Source organism: Lycium barbarum, chromosome 2, assembly GCF_019175385.1.
Source record: "Lycium barbarum isolate Lr01 chromosome 2, ASM1917538v2, whole genome shotgun sequence".
NCBI lineage: Eukaryota > Viridiplantae > Streptophyta > Magnoliopsida > Solanales > Solanaceae > Lycium > Lycium barbarum.
In genome coordinates, this window is record NC_083338.1 from 92,061,705 (window position 1) to 92,087,597 (window position 25,893).

A 25,893-nucleotide genomic window follows, 5' to 3' on the forward strand; every position below is an offset into this window, starting at 1 on the left:
CAACTATGAGTCAAAAGGTTTTCACTTCAAAACCAACTTTTCCAAAAGTAAAATCACAACTCACTCCCATGCCTAAGGAACCATGCCACCTCTCCCCGTGGGTCAAAATTTTACTAATAATGCTCGGGGATGGGTCAACAGGGGCAAAATGGTCCAATGGCAATAACGACTGAATGAGTCGTTACATCAGATGCCAATTAAATAATCGCTCGTCCTGGAGAGACGAAAGTGAGTATCAAGGCTGACGGTAACCAAGGAATCATTATCATACCTACACGGAAACCTTCATGACATGAAGTATGCCAAAATCACAGCCTGCTCACCTTGTTAGTCAAAATTTCATCTATCTTAGCTGAAGGACCCAATTTCCATATTACTATACTCGAATGCTCTCACAATTGCTTCCTAAAAACATAGTTTTTTTTACTGGAACACTCTGATTCAACACAACCATGCCTCTGGAGCGATCAATAGGTGTCACGGCCCGTTTAGAGGGGCCGCGACGAGCGCCCGGTTCTAGCCCACCCGAGCACACCCTTGGCTTACTCTTGTGCTTACATCCAGGTAAGCCACATGATTAAACACATAATTCTATTCATTCATCATGCTAGTCCCATTGGACAACAATGTATTTATATCACCATTGGCGTCTATGCCACATCAATGTATATAAGCCGACAAGGCTATCAAAATGACATACAAAATATAGGCCGACAAGGCCAGACATACCTAACCATATACACTTGACTATGAGCCTCTAGGGAGAGTATAACATATCACATGAGCGGGACAGGACCCCGCTATGCCCATAATTATGTACGCAAAAGAATAAGTACCCAAAAGCTATGGCTCCGAATGAAATGGAGCTTTGCTATGTAGTCTCTGAGAATGTAGCTATGAATCAAGCCTGTCTCCCGGTACACCTGCGGGCATGACGCAGTGTCCACAAACAAAAGAACGTCAGTATGAATAATGTACTGAGTATGTAAAGCATGATCAATACCAATATGGAAGCATAATGTGCAAAATAAGAAAATAGCATAAGACAGGAGATAGAAATGTCATCATCATGGGCACTTACTTGCCCTATATACGATCTTTCCACTTCGCTTGCGTGATTGGGTACATACATCCGTATTCGAATCCATATTCATATCCATATCGTATACATATTCTATTTCGTAATCACATCATATTCGTATTCATACTCATATCTATATCATATATCTACCATAGCATATACATGTTCATATCATACATTTCTCATTTACATAGCATACCCGACCACAAAGGTTCGGTGTTTTACGTACCCGACCATAGCTAGGCTCGGTGATCATACATACCTGGCCAACCAAGGCGCAGTGTTACACATACCTTGCCCTACCAAGGCTCAGTGTTGTCCGTACCCAACTGCAGTGGTGCGCGCGCATCGTAATATACGTATATATATATATATATATATATATGTTCATTTGTATATTCTACCCGGCCATATAAGCTCGGGGTTTCATAATAGCCATACATAGGCACACATACATATTTTCTCATAAGCATATTTACTATTATCATCATTATCATTATCGCTATTAGCGTCATTCATCACATCTATCTTTATTGGCATACTCGTCATACGACGACTTTAGTACAATCATAGCGTATCAAGAATCGTGAGGCTACTTGCTCGGAAGATCAAATATTTTGAAGGATATCATAGTCTCATAAAAGATTTAGATGTTGGCCAAAGAAACATTCCTTATGAAAGAAGGGTTAGCCTTACAAACCTTTTCCGTTCAACTATCCTACACTTGCGTTTTCTCCTCCAATGTTAGCGTTTCTACCTTCATTAAAGTCATACTATCATTAGAATCGATAGCTAGCATAAATGACTAAAACTAGAGAAAATCGGACAGCATCTCCTTTGATTATACGACATTCCTCCATAACGTATATCAACTCCCAAACGTCAATAATACATTCACAATACCATAACATCAGTCATTATTCATCCGCATTATCCACATTTTTTAGTTTACCTTCAATCATTCATATCCATGGCTATAACACACGACTATGTCCATTCACGTACATTGCTCATCTCATGTTCTCAACATCATTTATAACACATTTACATCACAATACATCAAGACTCATAACTCAATTCATGCTAATTCTCAAAATGGCTCTATTCCACATTCATAACCCATTTTTCTATACCCTTCTACAATCCAAGTATTTCAACTCTTAAATACCTCAAACAACATATAAATACCATAAATCTTACTTTAGATGTTGTAGGAACAAGCCTATGTTGATAATACTCCTCTTGAGCAAAAACCCTAGTTTATCTCCATTGGGATTTCTTGACTTGAATGAGCTTTGATAGGTTTTCTTACTCTTGATTCACTCAGTTTATGTTGTTGATCATTAATAATCCTTGAATTCTTGTGGAATAAATGTAGAGAGATGTTTTAGAGAGAAGGGGTGAAGTGTGGAAATGAAATAATAACCTTGGTCCCCTTTTTAATAACCCAACATCTGATTTGAAATGAAAGTCGTCGAAAGTGTACAGTGGTCGTCAACCCAGTTTACGGTCCATATTCCAGTTTATAGGTCGTATTTCGTGGTCGTATTTAAGCATATAAAAACCAGAAAGGTATGCTGGAGGTCATGGTGATTTACGATCGCAGTTTACGGACCGTATTTCAATTTACGGTCCGTATTCCAAGTCGTATTTAACCATTTGATCATTTGGCAGAAAGTTGAACTTTTGTAATTTGAAATACGACATGGCAGTTTACGGGCCGCATACCACTTTACGGTCCGTATTTCATTTTACGACCAACTGGCCAAGGTGCAAGTCTGCAACTTTCCACTGGTTTCAACATTTATGCTTAAAGTCAATGTAATTGAAATTAAGGGCAATTATGACATTTACCTATTAGCTATCTACGTGTATTAGTCTTCGAAACAATTTTGCAGATCATTTTTTCTTAGTTATTTGGACCTTATGAATATCTCTTAAAAAAATTCCAATATTTCCTATTAAATTACAGATCATGCCCTACATTGAAATGTCATTGAATATGCATGGGCTCATATAACTTTCAAATTGACACGTACGAACGAACGTAAGACCTGTGAAAATGTCATATTTAATAATCTAGTCATGGTTAGTTAGTCCCAAATCTCCACTAATATTTCCACACTAATTGAAATTTACAAGCAAATCGTGCACTTATTAAAATCGGGATTAAAAATTCCTTGTCTCATATCTCAAAAATAACCTTGTCCTTCAATTCATGTCGATTAGCTTACGAATAATCCAACGTACAAAAATACGGGGTATATAATCCTTCCCCCCTTTGGAACATTCGTCCTCGAATGTTAAACTAATCCTGCACTCCCAATACTTCCTTAAACGTTCTTTTACTGAATTATGCCCTTCACATGCCTCTTTCATTGGTCGATCCCTTCACTTTATTATAGCGCATTCCAGCTCTCTCAGTAACCATTTCCATAATATTTGTTATTGCTCTTTCCTCTCGAGGTTGTAATTCCATGTCGTTGTCTTTACTCTCCTTTTCATTTCGCAGTTGGTTGACAGTTGTATTGCGAGCTCTTCCACTGAGATCTTACTCCCTCCCTGGTGCACTTAGTCTTAACTCGACTCTTTCTTCTTCTATAGTTACTCCTTTAAGACGTATCGTTCACTTCATCTTATCTCTCGCGCGTAGACGTCCCTCGTCGATTTATTAGACTTTACAATCCCTGGAGCAATTCATGCCTCTGGTAACCTGTAGACCATTCGCAGACTCTATGAATAAGATGAAATTTCCTAGGGTGTAACATTATTTTACTTCCATAACCTTACATTTCTCTACTATACAGTCCATATTCTGGAATTTTCGGCCTCATGTATTATTCCTCGACTTCTTTAAAAGACTTTAACTGTCACTCTACTTTTTAGCTCTTAATCTCAATCCTTAGAGTTGGCTATCAAGTAGCGCGGGAGTTTCCTCATATAATAACTTTACACAGCTGCTCTGTGATCTGACTATCGTTAACCGGTATAATTCTGAAAGAAGTTTTGATTTGACATATAAATTCACTGTCATCCCGAAACCTGCTTGTTCTGATCGTCGCGCTTAAACCATTTCCCTTAATCCAACTTATAACACTTTAGGCGTATTATCTCGTGTCGTTACTTTATTTTTAATTCTAACTCTTCTATTGCCTCTTTACCCAGATTTTTGCTCTTAATTTTCCTATCACGCATCAGAATATGCGTAAGTGCTCAAATTAGTCCAAGAAATATCTTAGCGTCGTCTAAGTAGTCTTCATGTTTTACCTTGCCTTCTCCTTTCTTATCTTATAATCGATATCGGGATAATTCTTCAGCTCAGTCATGGCCATGTCCTATTTGCCCTTAATATTAATTCTTTCTTAGTAATTTGGCTTAAACCATCTTTACATCTCTCCTTAATGAGCCCGAAATATTGTAACCACATTGTTATCACTGAATCCTCACTCTTCTTATCAAATACTCACTTGGTTTCTTTCTTAACATACCAATATTCTTGTACAACTTGTATAAAATATATCCAATCTTAGTCGTAGCCTTTCCTTCTCTTAGTTCATTCTGCTTTACATATCTCATCCGTACTAAAACTCGCTCGTAGCCTATCTTTTCATACTCCTTTCCCTTGATTCATCCTTTGATTTTTCTCATATCATATTATAGGAGATTTCCGTCCCTTCTTTTTGCTACTTATAAGTCGCAACATCATTAGGGCACAACTCTATTGCCAAATCTTAGCCTCTAATCTAGTATAGCCTTGCTATCCTTTATAATATTTCTTAAGTTACTCGTTACCATTCCCTTATCATACTCTTTCTTTTCATAAGTACCTACCTTTTTAACGTCATATCATTCAGGATATTTACAAATAATCCTCAACACTGTCGCAACTACCGTCCTGGCTTCCACCCGTTTATTGCTGGCTTTCAGATCTTACTAACTTGTTTCACCAAGGGTTCTCACTTGAAGTTTAAGCATCCATAGAAAATATATTGCGGTGTCAATTATTTCCGTCTTACACTTGCATTTCTCTCACTCGCTTCCCCCCTTAAGGGTGTACTTATACCATCATCTGTTTATATTTTGCTCTGTCCCTATTTCCAATCTCAATTTCACCCGATCCTTTTTCCAATTCACTTGGTATACTGTACCATACTCATGTTTTTCTTTATAATTTATAACTTTAATTATCCATGTACGAAACCTTAATCAAAATCAGGAAGTGACGAGAACCTTTCGATATATAGAACCCGTAGTCATTCCAAATTCTCAATTAGGTAGCACTTATATTCTGATGATAAATGTCCAAAGCTCTCTTATAACGGTATCTTTATCCTAGCGGATATAATCTGTTTCCTCTAATAAATTTACAATACCTCAGTTGTTTCTTAAATCCACAATCCTTGTCCTTTAATGATTTCACTATTTCCGAGGTGAAGTCATATATACACAGTACTCTTTTATGCCTTATGCTCTTTCACCCTTGTTGTGTACCCAACTCTTACTTCTAACTTACTCAAAATCATATCAAATTCGTTTTAATAATGGTATTATCTTATCACCTTGTCTTCGTATTACACCTTTAAGTTCGTAGCTATGTATTTCCCTTTTATTTTGCACTCGTACTCAATTAATTATGTCTATCTTGGGTGCTTTCTTTAGTATTCCTTCCCATTTCTCCATTCTATGTCCATCTTTTATTCTGTGCACGAGGAATCACTTGCTACTCCTGTATCCTTCGGAAAACACTACTCCTACATAATCCCTTTCTCTTTTTCAAAGTGTATTATGTTCATCCCTATTTGTTCTTATCATCCCAGTCATTTTCTGGCACTCATTCTGCTTCGTTGCTCATCTTTTTTTTAGTTTGGTCTTTCATAGTTCCGTCACTTATATTACTCGTGTCCTCAGCTATACATGTCATAACCTATTACTGCACTGTTATCTCGCTCGCTTCCTTCTTATTTCCTTCTTTTAATTACCTCCTTCTTTTCTTGTGCTCGCTTTCATTTCCGTTATCGCATAATCTTTATTCTGAACTTTCCCTATAGAACTTTATAAGCCTTTCTCATTCGTTCTATACCCTGCCTTTCCATTTCACATTTGCCTTTATACTTTAGTCACATAGATCACGTCATATCTTTTAGTCACTTCCTCACTGGGCTTTACTCATTCTCATAACAATCCTCATTATATTCACATTATATCCTGTTCGTAATCAATCCTATAATGTAACACTCTCTCCTTTTTTTTTTTTAACCCTATTCATGATTTTGACTATGGTTTAATCACACTCTGTGGAGTAGGCGTACATAACCTTTTACCCTTTCTGGTTAATCTTAACCTCAATACCTCACAAGCCATCTTACCAATACATTCATATTTGTCGCAATTCTTCGTCTTCTGTACTCTTGTCTCAATCATACTGTTATTTCCTCTAACTATAAACTCGCTGTAATTTATCCCTGCTTTTCAATTCAGTGATGCCTCAACGTATTACCCTATTAAGATTTGCCAGCCTTTTCTAAATCATCTCTTAGTATCTCAAGCCCTTCCAAATTTTCCAAACATTTCATCAACAACACATGAAACGCATGATCTAAGACAGCCCACAAGTTTGAGTTTTCCTTCTACAAATCCCATCTCCAATTAGTTGATTAAGAACTAATAAACTCAAGGACATAAAGATATGATGAAATGTTACCCCAAGAACACATGAACGCTCCAACTCCAAGATTACGTCACCATGAAGCATTCTCCAAAACTGCCACAAGAAGAAGAACTAGAGTCCTACAAGCACCACGGGACTTCTAATGCTTGATTCACATAGTTTACTTCCAGATTTATTCTTTGGTCATGAACGAACTATTTAGTTCATAAACTACTTACTGTATGCTTTGTACTCTTCAAATAAAAGTGAAACTTAATTGTTGGACGTTTTTGCTCTTCAACATGAGCTTTTTCTAAGGTAAAATGTGACTGGAAAGTATTCTGGTCCGTTCAAATGAATTCCAAACTTTGCTGCTAATATTTGCTTCTTCGAAATCAAATTTCCCAGATAATAATGATGCCTCTTACGGATGACATGGAGGGTATCTCTTAAAGCTTTAATCCAACATGATAAATTTACCATGTCAGTGTCGACCTCATAATTACTATTATTATCAATTCAACCGTTAACTTTATTTCTCGAAGTCAGACGTACTTGCAACTTAGTCAAATCTTATCATTACTGTTGACATGACCTTTAAAGACTTTTTACGAACTTATATCTCATTCTCGTTTTATTTCTAGGAAAATTTTGGCAGAGTTTCCTCTGTATTTCTTACTATCTCAAAACCTTCACGCAGGAAATACCAACAATGCCTCACAGGGCCAACATATATATGCATATATTATATCGTATCATAGACGCACAGGGCTCCCCATATCAATAACAGTATGAAAATGATGAACTTACCTCGTATGTCCAACTCGAACTGTACCTGTTACACTTTCTTGTTTACTTTCCCTTTCAATCTTTAACTGCATTTCAATCATACCTGTAACATTCACACTATATCTGACATGTACCCTGCTCACCTATCTTTTTACTGATTCGTTCATCTTCTTCTGTTCACACCTTATAACTGAACTTATCAACAATATATATACATTCAATCCATTTTCTTACTATACTTCAATAACTTACCTTGATGATGGCCAGTTTGCCGTTCTATATATACAATTTCTGATAACGTAACCTTGATGTAATATCTTACATCTGTAACTCCCAGTAGCATTATTTACCTTCTAAGGTCGACACCATTCTCCTGCTGAAATCAAAGGTCAGTATATAAGGGATATCATTTCCTATCTCTTGGCTCTATCGCATGATCTAGAGTAAGAAGGAAAGGTAACATCCTAAATGTCCTGTAGCCTCCTGTTTATAGATGTGGTGCACAACACACCGATAAACAAGACTCTACAAGACACGGTCAGCAGACACTTCGAGGATGAACTGCTCTGATACCACTTTTGTCACGACCCAGCCTCGTGGGCCATGACTAGTGCCCGAGCTGGACACTCGTATACGTACCAATTAGATATAGTCAAACTGGACCTGAGAACAATATGGAAACATGCAAAAGAACTCCAAAGGTTCATAACGTCATCATATATATATATATATATATATATATATATATATATATATATATATATATATATATATATATATATATATATATATCCCGACAACCTGTCTCCCGAGAAGTCACAACTAATCAAAACATAATATGATACGCAAGCCGACAAGGCTGCCACTACAGACGAACATATCCATAGCACATCGTATAGGCACAGCCGAACAAAACTTATACACAACCCACACATATGTCTACAGACCTCTAAGAGTATCGATAGTGAAATATGACGGGACAGGGCCCCGCCGTACCCCTAGATAAACATATATACATCAAAAGATCTATACCAAAAGTCTAGGCTCCGGAACAATGGAGCTCTCCTAGACAGCTGAGTGGAAATCCTAAGCTGGAGGATCACCAAATCGAGTATCTGTACCTACGGGCATGAAACGCAGCCCCCCGAAGAAAGGGGGTCAATACGAGATATGTACTGAGTATATAAAGCATGAAATACAATAAAGAGGATCATGACTGAAATAGAGATTATAGGAGACAAGTATGACATTCGAAATACCAATACACTTGCCTTATGAAATGCAAATCATGCATATCAATATCATATATCATACCCAGCCCATTATGGGACTCGGTGAACAAAGTCATCATATACCATCCTTTGCGCCATAATCACATCATCATATCATCACATCATCATATCATCACATCATCTTATCATCATATCGTCATATATATATATATATATATATATACCGTACCTGGCCCTCTAGTGAGGGACTCGGTGAACGATATATTGAGGCATGCACGAGCAGAGTAGTGAGCAACCATATGCCAACTAGGTCATATTTGAGACTCGATAGAATAATCAAAATGAACTATCATTTGAAAATCAAAACAATAATCATATCAAGTACCCTTCGAATGTCACTATGGAACATATCAAATAGGACTTCAGAAATCATAGATATGTATCAAGACATAATAAAGTAAGTTCTGGGCATCAAGGACATTAGCCATCCTAGTGTCTCTAAGAATAGGAGCCTTTTTTGAAGTCATATATACGTCGTCTATTTGTGTCATAAAGATCATGCCACAAAGAAGGAAGGGTTAGCTTTACATACCTTTAATGCTTATCCGTGATACAATACATATACGCTTCCCGAAGTGTCTCAACCTATATTAAGACGTTAAGAACTATGGGTAAGCTACAGAAAGGTTCAAAAGGTATTCCAACGTTAGTAGCTTATTTCTAGAAAATTGGGCGGCATTTTCCCTATATTGTTCATTTCCCTCGTTTTCAAGCCAACTATAAAACGACCAAGTCATCGTCAACAACCACACGTTCAAATAATATATCAAGAATAACTAAGACATGATTCATGAATACTCCGAACAGCCCACATAGCATTCCAATCAGCCCACAGATTACAACATTCAATAATCGTTAGCATAACGGCTACGACATATTCAAGTTATTCTTAATAATCTATACCCATAGCACTTTATCGTAACGACCGTATAACAGCACAACAATTACAACAACACAATGCATAATCTTAACTACACATAATCCTCCAATTCAACAAGAACAACAACATGCCCAAAATAACCTCTAATTACAACAAGTTCTTAAAACATCCCACTAAATAAATATAATTTCAACTTTAACCATCAAATTCCTTTACTTTCATCATTTAATCCATGACAACAACAACCACAATACCAATTAAAATTAACTCATCATTATTAGATTAGAACAGCCCCTATATAGCTTAAACGAAATCTCATCATCAACATACACAATTCTTGCATCCAATTCCACATCCACCAATTCATACAAAGACCAAATCATTTCTAGAACATGTAGGAGAGTATTAAACCTTACCTCAAATTTAATTAGGACACCTTAGAAGCTTAACTTTTCTTGCAACGCTGGAGGTTGATCAAGGGCTGCCATGGCCGTGAGCTTGGCAGCCATGGCTGTTCATACTTCCTTCTTCAATTCAAGATAAGATTTGGCAATTTAATGGTGTAAAAAGGGTTGGACATGAGCTTATAAGGGGCCATGGCCATGAGCTTTAGGAGCTTCCATGGTCGTGGAGCTTTTCTCTCTTCTTCAACAAGTTTTGTGAAGATTAAAAATGAAAATGCTTGGTCATCAAGTAACATATATATGCTTCCCATTATGTTGACATGTGGCAGCTCATTGACATGTGTCTCATTAACATGTCCTCACCCATGCCCAATCACAATTGTCCACATTTTCGTGAGGCCCACCTAATACACTAATTAGGCAAATTAATCATTAATCCCCACTTAATAATCTAGTAATGGTTAGTTAGTCCCTAATCTCCACTAATATTTCCACACTAATTGAAATTTACAATCAAATCGTACACTTATTAAAATCGGGATTAAAAAGTCCTTGTCTCATATCTAAAAAATAACCTTGTCCTTGAATTCATATCGATTAGCTTACGAATAATCCAACGTACAAAAATATGGGGTATAACAGGACGTCAGTACGAACATTGTACTGAGTATGTAAGACATGAATGAAATAAGCGTAGTAGAAGAATCATAAACCATAGGAGAAGGATATAACCTGCATGAGTTCTATAGATGAGTACATTTCATACATATATAGCATATTTATATAATCATGGAACATGTATCATCATAGAACATATATCATCACATCATCACATCATCATCATCATCGTTAACCCGCGTCTAGGTAACCATCATATGCCGCCCACTAGTGGTGATCATGTTCGGCCTTCTAGGCGCGGTGGAACCATAGCAGCCCGCCTTAGCGGTGACATGCCCGGCCATCTACACATGGTGGAATAGTATGCAGTCCGCGTTTAGCGGTGACATGCCCGGCCATCTAGGCGCGGTGGAATCATATCGTCATATGATCAACCATAACTTAACATTTTCATACATTGCATAATTATAACATACACTTACATTATTGATCATCTCATAGACATATCATGACTCAGCATCATTATACATTTATCATTAAGAACATATGCTGGAATTTGAAGGCAACTATGGCTATGTTAGGGTGACATAAGGTCGTGAACCCCTGATTATATTATGGATTAATCATCAACATCATATCTCACCTTGAAGGAACTAACGATTTAAGGTGAGTGTACGCAAAGAGAAGCATCGATAAAAACATACTTAGAATTATTAGCTTCATGGACACATGATAATTGTTACACCTCAGAAAAAATTTTCGTTGGTAGGCAAGTGAATGAACTAGTGAGGAGTACGAGTATATGATATTTCCATGAGTATGAAATGACATTGATGACCCTAAGTAAGATTTAAAAGGCGATTGTAATAAGAGATAGGTTATGCTCCATGATGACTAACTATAGATTCTGAAAATGTGGAAAGTTACAGATTTGCACTTTGGCCAGTTGAACGTAAAATGAAATACGGACCGTAAAGTGGTATACGGCCCGTAAACTGCCATGTCGTATTTTGACTTCCAAAACTTCAACTTTCTGCCAAATGATCAAATGGTTAAATACGACTTGGAATACGGACCGTAAATCGAAATACGGCTCGTAAACCGTGATAGTAAATCACCATGACTCTAGCATACCTTTCTGGTTCTGTTATGCTTAATTACGACCACGAAATATGGCCCGTAAACTAGAATACAGACCGTAAACTGGGTTTATGACCACTGTGCACTTTCGACGACTGTTCACATCAAATCAGATTTTGGGTTATTAAAAAGGGGACCAAGTTTATTATTTCATTTCATTTCACTTCTACATGACACCCCTTCTCTCTAAAACACCTCTATACATAAATTCCATAAGAGTTCAAGGATTATTAGAGATCAACAACATAAACTAAGTGAATCAAGTATAAGAAAACCCATTAAAGGTCATTCAAGTCAAGAAATCCCAATGGAGATAATCTAGGATTTTTGCTCAAGTGGGGTATTATCAACCAAGGCTTGTTCCTACGACATCTAAGGTAAGATTTATGATATTTCTATGTTTTTTAAGGTATTCAAGAGTTGAAATACTTGGATTGTAAAAAGGTATGGCAAAATGGGTCATGAGTGTGGAATAGTGCCATTTTGAGAAATAGTTTTAATTGAGTTATGAGTCTTGACGTATTGTGATGTAAATGTGTTATAAATGATGTCGAGAACATGAGATGAGAAATGTACGTGAATGGACATAGTCGTGTGTTATAGCCATGGATATGGGTGATTGAAGGTAAACTAAGAAATATGGATAATGCGGATGAATAATGACTATTGCTATGGTATTGTGAATGTATTATTGACGTTTGGGAGTTGATATACGTTATGGAGGAATGTCGTATAAATAAAGGAGATGCTGTCCCATTTTCTCTAGTTTTAGTCGTATATGCTAGCTATCGATTCTAATGATAATATTACTTCTATGAAGGTAGAAACGCTAGCGTTGGAGGAGAAAGCGCAAGTGTAGAATAGTTGAACGGAAAAGGTATGTAAGGCTAACCCTTCTTTCATAAGGCATAGTTCTTTGGCCAAACATCTAAAATCTTCCATAAGTCCATGATGTCTTCAAATGATTTGATCTTCCGAGCTAGTAAGCTCACGATTCTTAATACGCTACGATTGTACTAAATTCCTCGTATGACGAGTAAGCCTATAAAGATAGATGTGATGAATGACGATAATAGTGATAATGATATCGATGATGATAATGATGTTAGTAGTAGAGATGCCTATGGGATATTATGTAAATGTATCTATGTATGGCTATTATGAACCCCGAGCTTATGAGGTCGGGTAGGATATGTAAATAAGTATGTATATGATTATGTAACGCGCACACACCTCTGCAGATGGTACGGATAACCCTGATGCCTTGGTAGGGCTAGGTAGATGTAATCCTGAAGCCTTAGTAGGGCCAGGTATGAGTAACCTTGAGCCTTGGTTGGCCAAGTATGTATGAAACACCGATCCTGCATGGTCAGGTATGCTATGTATATGATATCGATACGAGTATGAGTACGAATATGATACGATATGAATGTGAAGGAGGGTATGTATGCGAATACGAGTACAAATATGGAACGGATATGATATGGTTGTAAGTACCCAAGTATGCATTAGAAATGGAAAGTTTCTATGAAAGCCGAGTAAGTGTCTATGACGATGATATTACCATCTCCCATCTTGTACTATTTCTCATATTGTTCATTATACTTCTATATTGATGTTGATCATGCTTTACATACTCAGTACATTCTTCGTACTGACGTCCTTTTGTTTGTGGACGCTGCGTCATGCCCGCAGGTGCACAGGGAGACAGGCTCGATCCATAGCTATATTCTCAGAGACTACATAGCAGAGCTCCACTTCATTCGGAGCTATAGCTTTTGGGTACTTATTCTTTTGTGTATATAATTATGGGCATAGCGGGGTCCTGTCCCGCTTATGTGATATGTTATACCCTCCTTAGAGTCTCGTAGACCTGTGTATATGATTAGACATGTCTGGCCCAGTCGGCCTATATTTTGTATATCATTTTTGATAGCCTTGTTGGCTCATGTACATTGATGTGGCACAAAATGCCAATGATGATATAAAAGCATTATCATCCAATGGGAGTAGCATGAATGATGAATAGAAATGTATGTTTAATGGTGTGGCTCACCTAGAGGTAAGTGTAAGTGCAAGCCAAGGGTGCCCGGGTGGGCTTGCACCGGGCGCTCGTCGCGGCCCCTAGGCGGGTCGTGACAATAATACACTAGGATTCCTCATACTTATATTCATCATCATCATTATCATGCTCGTATCGTATTTCCTTTCTTAATCCTATGCGTATGTAGCTTGTATATTAATGGACTCATAGTCTCCATCGTATAAGAAGATCATCAAAAATTTGAAAGATTCATGCCTTAGTAGGAAAGGGTTAGCGTTATATACCTTTTTGTCTAGCTACACTATCGCTTGAACTCTCCTCTTCAATATTCACGTTTCTACCTTCAAGAGAATTCGCATTAACATTAGCTAATCGATTACTTAAACGTGCTTACTAAAGCTAAAGAAAGTTGGGCAGCACTCCCTTTGTTTATACTACTTTCCCCATATTCTATATCAACTCCCAAACGTTCATTACAACATTCACAATATAATAGACAACAATCATCATACATCTACATTATCCGCAATTCACAATCTCACTCCAATTTCTCCACAATCATGGTCATAATCCATTTTTGCATTTTCTCACATATAATACTTACTCCATGTTCTAAATGTCATTCATAACATATATACAATCACATCATACCAATATTAATAATTCACTCCAACTACTATTTCACAATGACACTATTCACTCATTTATAACCCATTTTTCTATATCTTTCTACAATTCAAGTGTCTTAGCCTTCCAATACCTTAAACAACATGGAATGGGCATAAACCTCACCTTAAATGATGGATGAACAACCCTGAGTGGAACTTCCCTTCTTGCAAAAAAACCCTAGCTCACTTCCTTTGAGATTCCTTGGCTTAGATAGACCCCAGTGAGCTTTATGCACTTGATTCACTTGAATTCTCGATATTGATCTTTGTTTTGATTTATATTCTTGTAGATGAAGTTTGTGGAACCTTCTAGAGGTCTTGAGAGATGAAGAAGTGTGTGTGAAATGAAATAAATGAACTGGGATCACATATATATAATTGAAATAACTCAGCCCGTCGGGACTTCCACGGACACTTGTACGGTCCGTGGCATATTGTACGGCTCGTACAACTAGTCGTGGATCACCACCAGGAAACCATCATCTCTTTTAGGTATTCTACGGACCAGTATACGGTCCGTGGAAAGTTTCACGGTCCGTGCAACATAGTCGTGGAACTCACAACTTTTTCCGAAGTTGTCCGCGTCGTTTCGTTTGATCTCCAATCCTTATACAACCTTCTTAACACTTGTTTAATACTTCATTAATGATCTAAAAATCCCTATAAATCGTCCTCAAGGCCTTTCCAAACAATTCTTAACGCAATAATTTATGAAACCCTTCCTAAACCTCACTTATACTCCACTTATTCTTATCAATCCTTATCCCATCAATTCATATAGCTCCAAGATCTTAACGTACGCATTCTAAGACCACTAATTATCCGTCTTATAATCTTAAGAACTTCCTGTTATCCTTAAGCTCGCAGTAGTCCACTCACTACGCGACGACATGAAATTTCCAAGGTCTAACATTCTTCCCCCCTTTTGGAACATTCATCCTCGAATGTTAAACACTCGGGAATTCTACAAAAAATTTGCCAGAGTTTCCCCTGTAATATGTCACTACCGTCCTGTCACAACAACCCATAATAATATTGCCTCATTGGGCCACAACACAATAACAATATATTTATGGCCACACACGACCAGAAGCATGAAAAGTAAGCATACATACCTCATAATGTTGGTGTTTCATCTTGAATCTCTCCTGGGGGTTGGAATAAGCGCAAGTACTTGGATTTCATACTCTCCTCTGCTTCCCACGTCATTTCTTCTCGGTTGTTGTTTCGCCAGAACACTTTGACTGAAGCTACTTCCTTATTTCGAAGTCTTCGTACTTGCCTATCTAAGATGGCAATGGGCACTTCTTCATATGCTAGCTTTTCTGTCACTTGCACATCATCTATTGGAAGAATTTTCGTAGGATCTCCAACACACTTGCAGAGCATTGAGACATGGAAGACTGGATGGACCGATTCAAGCTCTGAAGGTAAGTCCAATTCGTATGCTACATGACCCACCTTGCGGATAATTTTATAAGGTCCAATGTATCGTGGACTTAACTTCCCTTTCTTTCCAAATCTCATCACCCCTTTCATTGGCGACACTTTCAAAAATACCCAATCATTAACATGAAAATCCAAGTCCCGCCGGCGGTTGTCCGCATAATATTTTTGGCTACTTTGGGCTGTCAGCAATCGATCTCGGATCACCTTGACTTTTTCGACCGCTTGCTGAATAAATTCAGGGCCTATTAGCTGTACTTCTCCTGTTTTAAACCATCCATTTGGAGATCTGCACTTTCTTCCATATAAAGTTTCATACGGAGCCATTTGGATACTGGAATGTTAACTATTGTTGTGTCACGACCCAACCCCGTGGGCCATGACTAGTGCCCGAGCTGGACACTCGTATACGTACCTGTTAGATCTAGTCAGACTGAAATTAAGAATTGTATGGAACTTATGAAAGCAACTAAAGATTCATAACGCCACATATCATAAACCTGTCTCCTGAGGAGTCACTGCTAACCAATACATAATATGATACGCAAGCCGACAAGGCTGCCACAACATATCAATACCATACGCAAGCCGACAAGGCTGCCACAACATGTCAATACCATACGTAAGACGACAAGGCTGTCACAACATGTCAATACCATACGTAAGCCGACAAGGTTGTCACAACATGTCAATACCATACGTAAGCTGACAAGGTTGTTATTACATATCAATACCATACGCAAGCCATAGAGACACAGCTGAACAAAACTTATACACAACCCACACATATGTCTACAGACCTCTAAGAGTATCGATAGTGAAATATGACGGGATAGGGCCTCGCCGTACCCCTGGGTAAACATATATATATACATCAAAAGATCTGTACCAAAAGTCTAGGCTCTAGAACAATGGAGCTCTCCAAGACAGCTGAGTGGAAATCCTAAGCTGGAGGATCACCAAATCGAGTATCTGTACTTGCGGGCATGAAACGCAGCCCCCTGAAGAAAGGGGGTCAGTACGAGATATGTACTGATTATATAAAGCATGAAATACAATAAAGAGGATCATGACTGAAATAGAGACTACAGGAGACAAATGTGACTTTCAAAATACCAATACACTTGCCTTATGAGATGTAAAACATGCATATCAATATCATATATCATACCCGGCCCATTATGGGACGCCGTGAACAAAGTCATCACATACAATCCTTAGCGCCATAATCACATCATCATATCATCACATCATCATATCATATATATATATATATATATATATATATACACCGTACCCGGCCCTCTAATGAGGGACTCGGTGAACAATGTAGTGAAATTGTGCACGAAATCATACCCGGCCCGGGATTCGGTGAAAGATATAATAACAGCATGCACGAGCAGAGTAGTGAGTAACCATATGAAAATCAAAATCTTAGACTCGATAGAATAGATAAAATGAACTAACACTTGAATGTCAACGGAGACAGTCATGTCAATTATCTCTCGAACATCATTATGAATTTTGTCAAATGGAACTTCAGCAGTGATAGACGCGTACCGAGACAATATGAAATAACTTATGGAGATCAAAAATATTAATCACCCTAGTGTCTCTAAGAATAGGAACTTATACATTCGTCGTTTGTTCATTTCATGTAAATTATGCCAAAAAGAAAGAAGGGTTAGCTTTACATACCTTGTCGCTTGTCAATTTAACCATAACTTAGGTCTTGAGCTTCACCAGTCTACAAACACTACCAAACATGCCAATAATCAGATTAAGATACTCTTTCAAATCAATTCTTAGTTACTTAGGAATCTAATGATATTCGGGTAGCATCTTCCCTAAAACTTAATAATCCTCGAGATTCCAACTTAGCCAAAATATCGATCACAATACCAACAATAATAATATCAACAAATATATATCCAAATGAAATCGAATCCGTCCTTATATCACTTTTAAAATAGCCCGTCATAATAACATCAACTCAATGAACATATCGAGACTATAACGTCATTTTCTTCATTCTGAAATTTCTCAACAATATTAACAACAACAACAACACCTCGAGGTTATTCAATTAATTTCCATTCATATAATTTCATAAGAACGATATCTCAAAAAAGTCCACCGAACTACAACACGAGTTTATCCGATTTTCGATATAATTTTCGTATTTCTTTCATCTGGCAATGTAGATACATCTTGGATAAATCAAATACATCTAGGAGAGATTATTTCTTACCTCATATGCCAACAAATACTCCGCTTCCACCTTACTTCATTTTTGAAGAAAGCCCGAATTAACAATGTGATAAAACGGAATAACAAGATCGAAGCGGTGAAGGAACTCGTATGATGTTCTCCACGATTGCTTGCCACCTTTATTTGTATAGAAGATTTCCTCTAAATTAAGGTGAGGAGAATGATATGCCTTTTCCGTAACTATACGTGAATGCTGCCTAAAATTGAAAGTCACGTTAATTATTTCCAAGAATGGAAATACGTGATTTGCATTCTATAAATTTTTTTGTTGCTTCCCCCATGCTCATCTTACAAGATAAATTAACTTTGATTTGATATGGAAATCATCTTCTCTTAGTGGAGTGTGGGTCCCACCACATGGGATGACTTTGCAAAATAATCCTCCTAATAACATGCCACCTAACCACCATGTAAATAAATAGTCATTTGTTCTCTGCTTCCCTTGGTTGCACGTGGATTTACCCAAATTGACATCTGTCCATTTAATGATAATTAATAGCATAGTTAATCCCGTACTCTTCCACTTTATCCCAATATTTAACCAATTATTCATATAATTAATTTCTTGATCTCAATTTACTTAAATATTGATCACCTTTAACACACTCCATATACCCATTACCATGACCATGTTATATAACACTATGCCATAGCCTTATTTTCCACACATAAAATATTATTCTCAATCATCGTCGTCACACTTTCGAGTCTTAAATAATTTTGGAACTTCATTCCTTGTATCCATGCCTCTTTCGTTGGTTGATTCCCTTCAATTTATTACGCATTCCAGATCTCTAAGTAACCATTCCCGTAATATTTCCTCTTTTTGTTGCTTCTCGAGGTAATAATTCCACGTCGTTGTCTTTACTCTCCTCTTTATTTTGCAGTTGGTTGACAGTTGTATTGCGAGCTTTTCTGCTGAAATCTTACTCTCTGTCTGGTGCGCTTAGTCATAACTCGACTCTTTCTTCTTCTATAGTTACTCCTTTAAGATGTATCGTTCATTTCCTCTTACTTCTTAATCTTTGAATAAGATTTTATAAAGCGCAGACGTCCCTCGTCGATTTATTAGACTTTACAATCCTTGGAGTATTTCATGCCTCTGGTAACCTATAGACCCTTTGCAGACTCTACGAATAAAATGAAATTTTCCAAGGTGTAACATTATTTAATTTAATAACCTTACATTGCTATGCTGTTCCAATCCCTATTCTGGAATCTTCGGCCTCATGTATCACTCCTCGACTTCTTTAAAAGACTTTAACTGTCACTCTACTTTTTAGCTCTTAATCTCAATCTTTACAGTTGGTTATCAAGTAGCGCTGGAGATTACTCATATAAGAACTTTACACATCATTAACTGGTATAATTCTGAAAGATTTTTTTGATTTGACATGTAAATTCACTGTCATCCAGTAACCCGCTTGTTCTGATCATCTCGCTTAAACCATTTCACAATTTCCCTTAATCCAATTTGTAACACTTTAGGCATATTGTCTCATATCATTTCTTTATCTTTAATTCAAACTCTTCTATTGCCTCTTTACCCAGATTTTGCTCTTAGTTTTCCTATCACACATCAGAATATGCGTAAGTGCTCAAATGAGCTCAAGAGATATCTTAGCGTCGTCTTAGTAGTCTTCATGCCTTACTTTTCCTTCTCCTCTCTTATCTTACAATCGGTATCGGGATAAATCTTCGGCTCAGCCATAGCCATGTCCTATTTACCCTTAGTATTAATTCTATCTTGGTAATTTGGCTTAAACCATTTACATTTTTCCTTAATGTATCCAAAACATCATAACCTCATTGTTATTATTGAATCCTTACTCTTCTTATAAATTACTCACTTGGTCTCATTCTTAGCATACAAATATTCGTAGGTTGCATAACTATTCTTATACAACTTGTATAAAGTATATTCGATCTTAGTCATAGTCTTTCCTTCTCCTGGTTCATTCTGCTTTACATATCTCATCCGTACTAAAACTCGCTCGTAGCCTATCTTGTCACACTCCTATCCCTTTCCTTTATTCACCCTTTTATTCTCTCATATCCTACTATAGGAGATCTTCTATCCCTTCTCCTTTGCTACTTGTAAGTCACTATATCATTAGCAACAACTCTATTGCCAACATCTTAGCCTATCCAGTATAGCATTGCTATCCTTACTAATATCTCTCAAGTTATTCGTTACCATTCTCTTGTCGTATTCTTTCTTTTTATAAGCACCCACTTTCTAATGTCATATCAATCAAAATCTTTACAAATAATTCTCAGCACTATCTCGAATACCATCCTGACTTCTATCCGTTTATTGCTGGCTTTCAGATCTTACTAACTTGTTCAGCAAGGGATCTCACTTGAAGTTTAAGTATCCATATCAATATATTACAGTGTCAATTGTTTCCATCTTACACCTGCATTTTTTTTCACCCGCTTACCCCCTTTAGGGTGTACTTATATCATTATCTATTTGTATTCTGCTCTATGTCCCCATTTTCATTGCCAAATTCATCTGACCCTTTTTCCAACTCACTTGGTATACTGTACCATATCCATGTCTTTCCTTATAATTTGTAACTTTGATTATCCACGTACAAAACCTTAACAAAATCTCGAAGCAACGAGAACCTTTCTATGTATAGTACAAAATCTCATCTGATAATTCGTAATCGAGTAATCCAACCAATGTAGCATCTCATCCAAGGCCACATTCCACTCACTCCAATCGATAATTATTTAGTACTTATAGTCGTTCCAAATTCTCAATTAGGTAACACTTATATTCCAATGATAGTCGTTTCAAACTCTCATAATATTATCTTTACCCCAACCTATACATAATCAGAAAGCACACTATACAGGTAGCTTTTCAATGCCCCTCGATACATTTCCTTCCACTCCATACTATCCCATGATTTTATGCTCCTCCTGAATAGTTATTGTGCCCCAAGTTGTTAGATGGTAGTGGTCTCTTTTCTCTTCTTGTAAAACTTAGAACCCTTTACTAGCAATAGCCACCTTCTTTAATTGCTTAATTCATATACCCCTCTTAACTATCCAGTCATGAAGCTAGTTATGAAGATGTACAGGGTACATGAACTCCTGGACAACACTCTTGGACTTCAATCTTTGTGTTACAATGCCCGTATATCATAGTCCATCGCAAGTTATTCTTCTCTTTCCCGTAATCAACTTATAGTGACCGTAAATGCAGTTTTCCTTAAACCTGCCATCTTTGTTTTCAAGGATCTAAGTCTCATGCGCAACTAAGACCCCTTATGCCTCATACTCTTTTAATCTTGTGTTACACTCAACGTTGATTTCAAAACCAATCATAATCTTGTCGTATTTGTCATTGATGAGAGCCTTGCTTTATTGCTTTATCGTCGTACGGTAAACTCATGGCCACATTTTTCTTTCCAACTTATTCCTTTATATGCTTTACTCATTCTGTCTTGGTAGAGGATATTCGTAGGAGATGCATCTTCCCTTTCTCATAATACGACTACTTCTTAAGCGCGCATACTTCGCATATTTCCTTTTCTTTCTATACCTATACTTATTCTTTTACATTCTTTCCTCCTTAATTATCTTATTACCCCCATTTTATAATCAATCCTTTATTCCTCGCACAAGGAATCCTATTCTTAACTTAGTACCGCTTATCCTTTAGAATATATTACTCCTATACAAGCCTTTTTTTTTTTTTGCTTTCAAAACTTATTCTGTTCATTCAGATCATCCCCTCTCATCCTTATTATACTGATCCTTCCAATCAATACTTTTGTATCACACTCTATTGAAGTGTCACCCCTTTCTCAGCTATGTCATGTTTTAGTACTACCGGTTTCCCTAATTTACTGTAGTATTTCTCTTTACCATATCAATGTCGATCTTATATTTACCATTACTATCAATTCAACAACATTTAACTCGTCTCTTGTAGTTGTCGACGATACTCCTAACTTCATCCTGTCCTGCCATTACTTTTTACACAACATCTTTTCCCGTTAGGACATATTACAAGCTAAATCTTATCTCCTTTGAATTCTAGGAAAATTTCGGCAGAGTTGCCTCTATATCTCTTACTATCCAAAACCTGCACGCAATAAATACCAACAATGCCTCACAGGGCTAACGTATATATATACTTATATATCATATCATATCATAGCCGCACAAGGTTACCCATATTAACAACAGTATGAAAATGATGTACTTACCTCGTATGTCCAACTCAAACTGTAACCGTTATTCTTTCCTATTTATTTTCCCTTTCAATCTTTAACTGCATGTTTCAATCATACCTGCAACATTCGCACTATATCTGACATATATTCTGTTTACCGTCACTGATTCCTTAAGCTTCTTCTGTGCGCACCTTATAACTGAACTTATCAACAATATATATACATTCAATCCATTTTCTTACTATATTTACAATTACTAACCTTGCTGATGACCAGTCGCCATTCTGTATATACAATTTCTGATAACCTCAATGAAATACTAGCCTCTGCAACTCCCAGTAGCATTATTTACCTTCTCTTATCGACACATTCTCCTGCTGAAATCAAAGATCAATATATAAGGGATATCATTCCCTATCTCTTGGCTCTATCTTACGATCTAGAGTAAGAAGGAAAGGTAACATCCTAAATGTCCTGTAGCTTCCTGTTTATAGATGTGGTGCACAACACATCGATAAACAAGACTCTCCTAGATACGGTCTGTAGACATTCCGAGGATGACCTGCTCTGATACCACTTCTGTCACGACCCAACCCCGTGGGCCATGACTAGTGCCCGAGCTGGACACCCGTATACGTACCTGTTAGATCTCGTCAGACTGAAATTAAGAACTGTATGGAACTTATGAAAGCAACTAAAGATTCATAATGCCGCATATCATAAACCTGTCTCCTGAGGAGTCACAGCTAACCAATACATAATATGATACGCAAGCCGACACGGCTGCCACAACATATCAATACCATACGCAAGCCGACAAGGCCGCCACAACATGTCAATACCATACGTAAGCCGACAAGGCTGTCACAACATGTCAATACCATACGTAAGCCGACAAAGCTGTCATTACATATCAATACCATACGCAAGCCATATAGACACAACTGAACAAAATTTATACATAACCCACACATATGTCTACAGACCTCTAAGAGTATCGATTGTGAAATATGACGGGATAGGGCCCCGCCGTACCCCTGGGTAAACATATATATACATCAAAAGATCTGTACCAAAAGTCTAGGCTCCGTAACAATGGAGCTCTCCAAGACAGCTGAGTGGAAATCCTAAGCTGGAGGATCACCAAATCGAGTATCTGTACCTGCGGGCATGAAACGCAGCCCCCCGAAGAAAGGGGGTCAGTACGAGATATGTACTGAGTATATAAAGCATGAAATACATTAAAGAGGATCATGACTGAAATGGAGATTACCGGAGACAAATGTGACTTTCAAAATACCAATACACTTGCCTTATGAAATGTAAAACATGCATATCAATATCATATATCATACCCGACCCATTATGGGACTCGGTGAAAAAAGTCATTACATACCATCCTTGGCGCCATAATCACATCATCATATCATCACATCATCATATCATCATATAATCATATATATATATATATATATATATATATATATATATATATATATATATACCGTACCCGGCCCTCTAGTGACGGAATCGGTGAACAATGCAGTGAAACTGTTCACGAAAACATACCCGGCCCGGGACTCGGTGAAAGATATAATAACAGCATGCACGAGCAGAGTAGTGAGTAACCATATGCAAATTAAATCATCATCTGAGACTCAATAGAATAGATAAAATGAACTAACACTTGAATAACAACGGAGACAGTCATGTCAAGTATCTCTCGAACATCATTACGAATTTTTTCAAATGGAACTTCAGGAGTCATAGACGCGTACCAAGACAATATGAAATAAATTACGGAGATAAAGAATATTAACCACCCTAGTGTCTCTAAGAATAGGAACTTTTACATTCGTCGTTTGTTTATTTCATGTAAATCATGCCAAAAGAAAGAAGGGTTAGCTTTACATACCTTGTCGCTTGTCAATTTAAACATAACTTAGCTCTTGAGCTTCACCAATCTACAAACAATACCAAACATGCCAATAATCAGATTAAGATACTCTTTCAAATCAATTCTTAGTTACTTAGGAATCTAATGATATTCGGGCAGCATCTTCCCTAAAACTTAATAATCCTCGAGATTCCAACTTAGCCAAAATATCGATCACAATACCAACAATAATAATATCAACAAAATATATATCCAAATGAAATCGAATCCGTCCTTATATCACTTTTAAAATAGCCCGTCATCATAACAGCAACTCAATGAACATATCGAGACTATAACGTCACATTCTTCATTCCGAAATTTCTCAACAATATTAACAACAACAACAACAACACCTCTAGGTTATTCAATTAATTTCCATTCATATAATTTCATAAGAACGATATCTCAAAACAGTCCACCGAACTACAACACGAGTTTATCCGATTTCCGATATAATTTTCGTATTTCTTTCATCTGGCAATGTAGATACATCTTGGATAAATCAAATACATCTAGGAGAGATTATTTCTTACCTCATATGCCAACAACTACTCGTCTTCCACCTTACTTCATTTTGAAGAAATCCCGAATTAACAATGCGATAAAACGGAATAACAAGATCGCAGCGGTGAAGGAACTCGTACGATGTTCTCCACGATTGCTTGCCACCTTTATTTGTACAGAAGATTTCCTCTAAATTAAGGTCAGGAGAATGATATGACTTTTCCATAACTATACGTGAATGCTGCCTCAAATTGAAAGTCACGTTAATTATTTCCAAGAATGGAAATACGTGATTTGCATTCTAGAATTTTTTTTGTTGCTGCCCCCATGCTCATCTTACAAGATAAATTCACTTTGATTAGATATGGAAATCATCTTCTCTTAGTGGAGTGTGGGTCCCACCACATGGGATGACTTTGCAAAATAATCCTCCTAATAACATGCCACCTAACCACCATGTAAATAAATAGTCATTTGTTCTCTGCTTCCCTTGGTTGCACGTGGATTTACCCAAATTAACATCTGTCTATTTAATGATAATTAATAGCATAGTTAATCCCGTACTCTTCCACTTTATCCCAATATTTAATCAATTATTCATATAATTAATTTCTTGATCTCAATTTCCTTAAATATTGATCACCTTTAACACACTCCATATACCCATTACCATGACCATGTGATATAACACTAGGCCATAGCCTCATTTTCCACACATAAAATATTATTCTCAATCATCGTCGTCACACTTTCGAGTCTTAAATAATTTCGTAACTTCATTCCTTGTATCCAATTCCACTTAATAAGAGTTAATCTCTCAATTACAACATTATCTACTCCAATTACACCATAAGAAGAGAAAATCTTACCTTAATTTAATTAGGAAAGATCCTACAATCACTTGCACCAATTGCACCACTTCTTTTCTTCCTCAATTTAAATCCTAATGTTGCTGCCTCCCTTGAATGTTTAGA

The 25,893-nt window shown here is 37.0% G+C and overlaps 2 long non-coding RNA genes across 2 annotated transcripts; both read right to left on the minus strand.

Moving 5' to 3' along the window:
• Positions 1 to 634: 634 nt before the first annotated feature.
• LOC132620898 (uncharacterized) lies at positions 635 to 18,516 on the minus strand. Its single transcript, XR_009575329.1, has 3 exons — positions 18,261 to 18,516; positions 17,708 to 17,765; positions 635 to 923 (listed from the first exon to the last, which is right to left on the minus strand). It is a non-coding gene; the product is annotated as an uncharacterized LOC132620898 (long non-coding RNA).
• A 4,875-nt stretch (positions 18,517 to 23,391) lies between these two features.
• On the minus strand, positions 23,392 to 25,310 carry LOC132620909 (uncharacterized). Its single transcript, XR_009575340.1, has 3 exons — positions 24,949 to 25,310; positions 24,392 to 24,440; positions 23,392 to 23,638 (listed from the first exon to the last, which is right to left on the minus strand). It is a non-coding gene; the product is annotated as an uncharacterized LOC132620909 (long non-coding RNA).
• Positions 25,311 to 25,893: the final 583 nt, after the last annotated feature.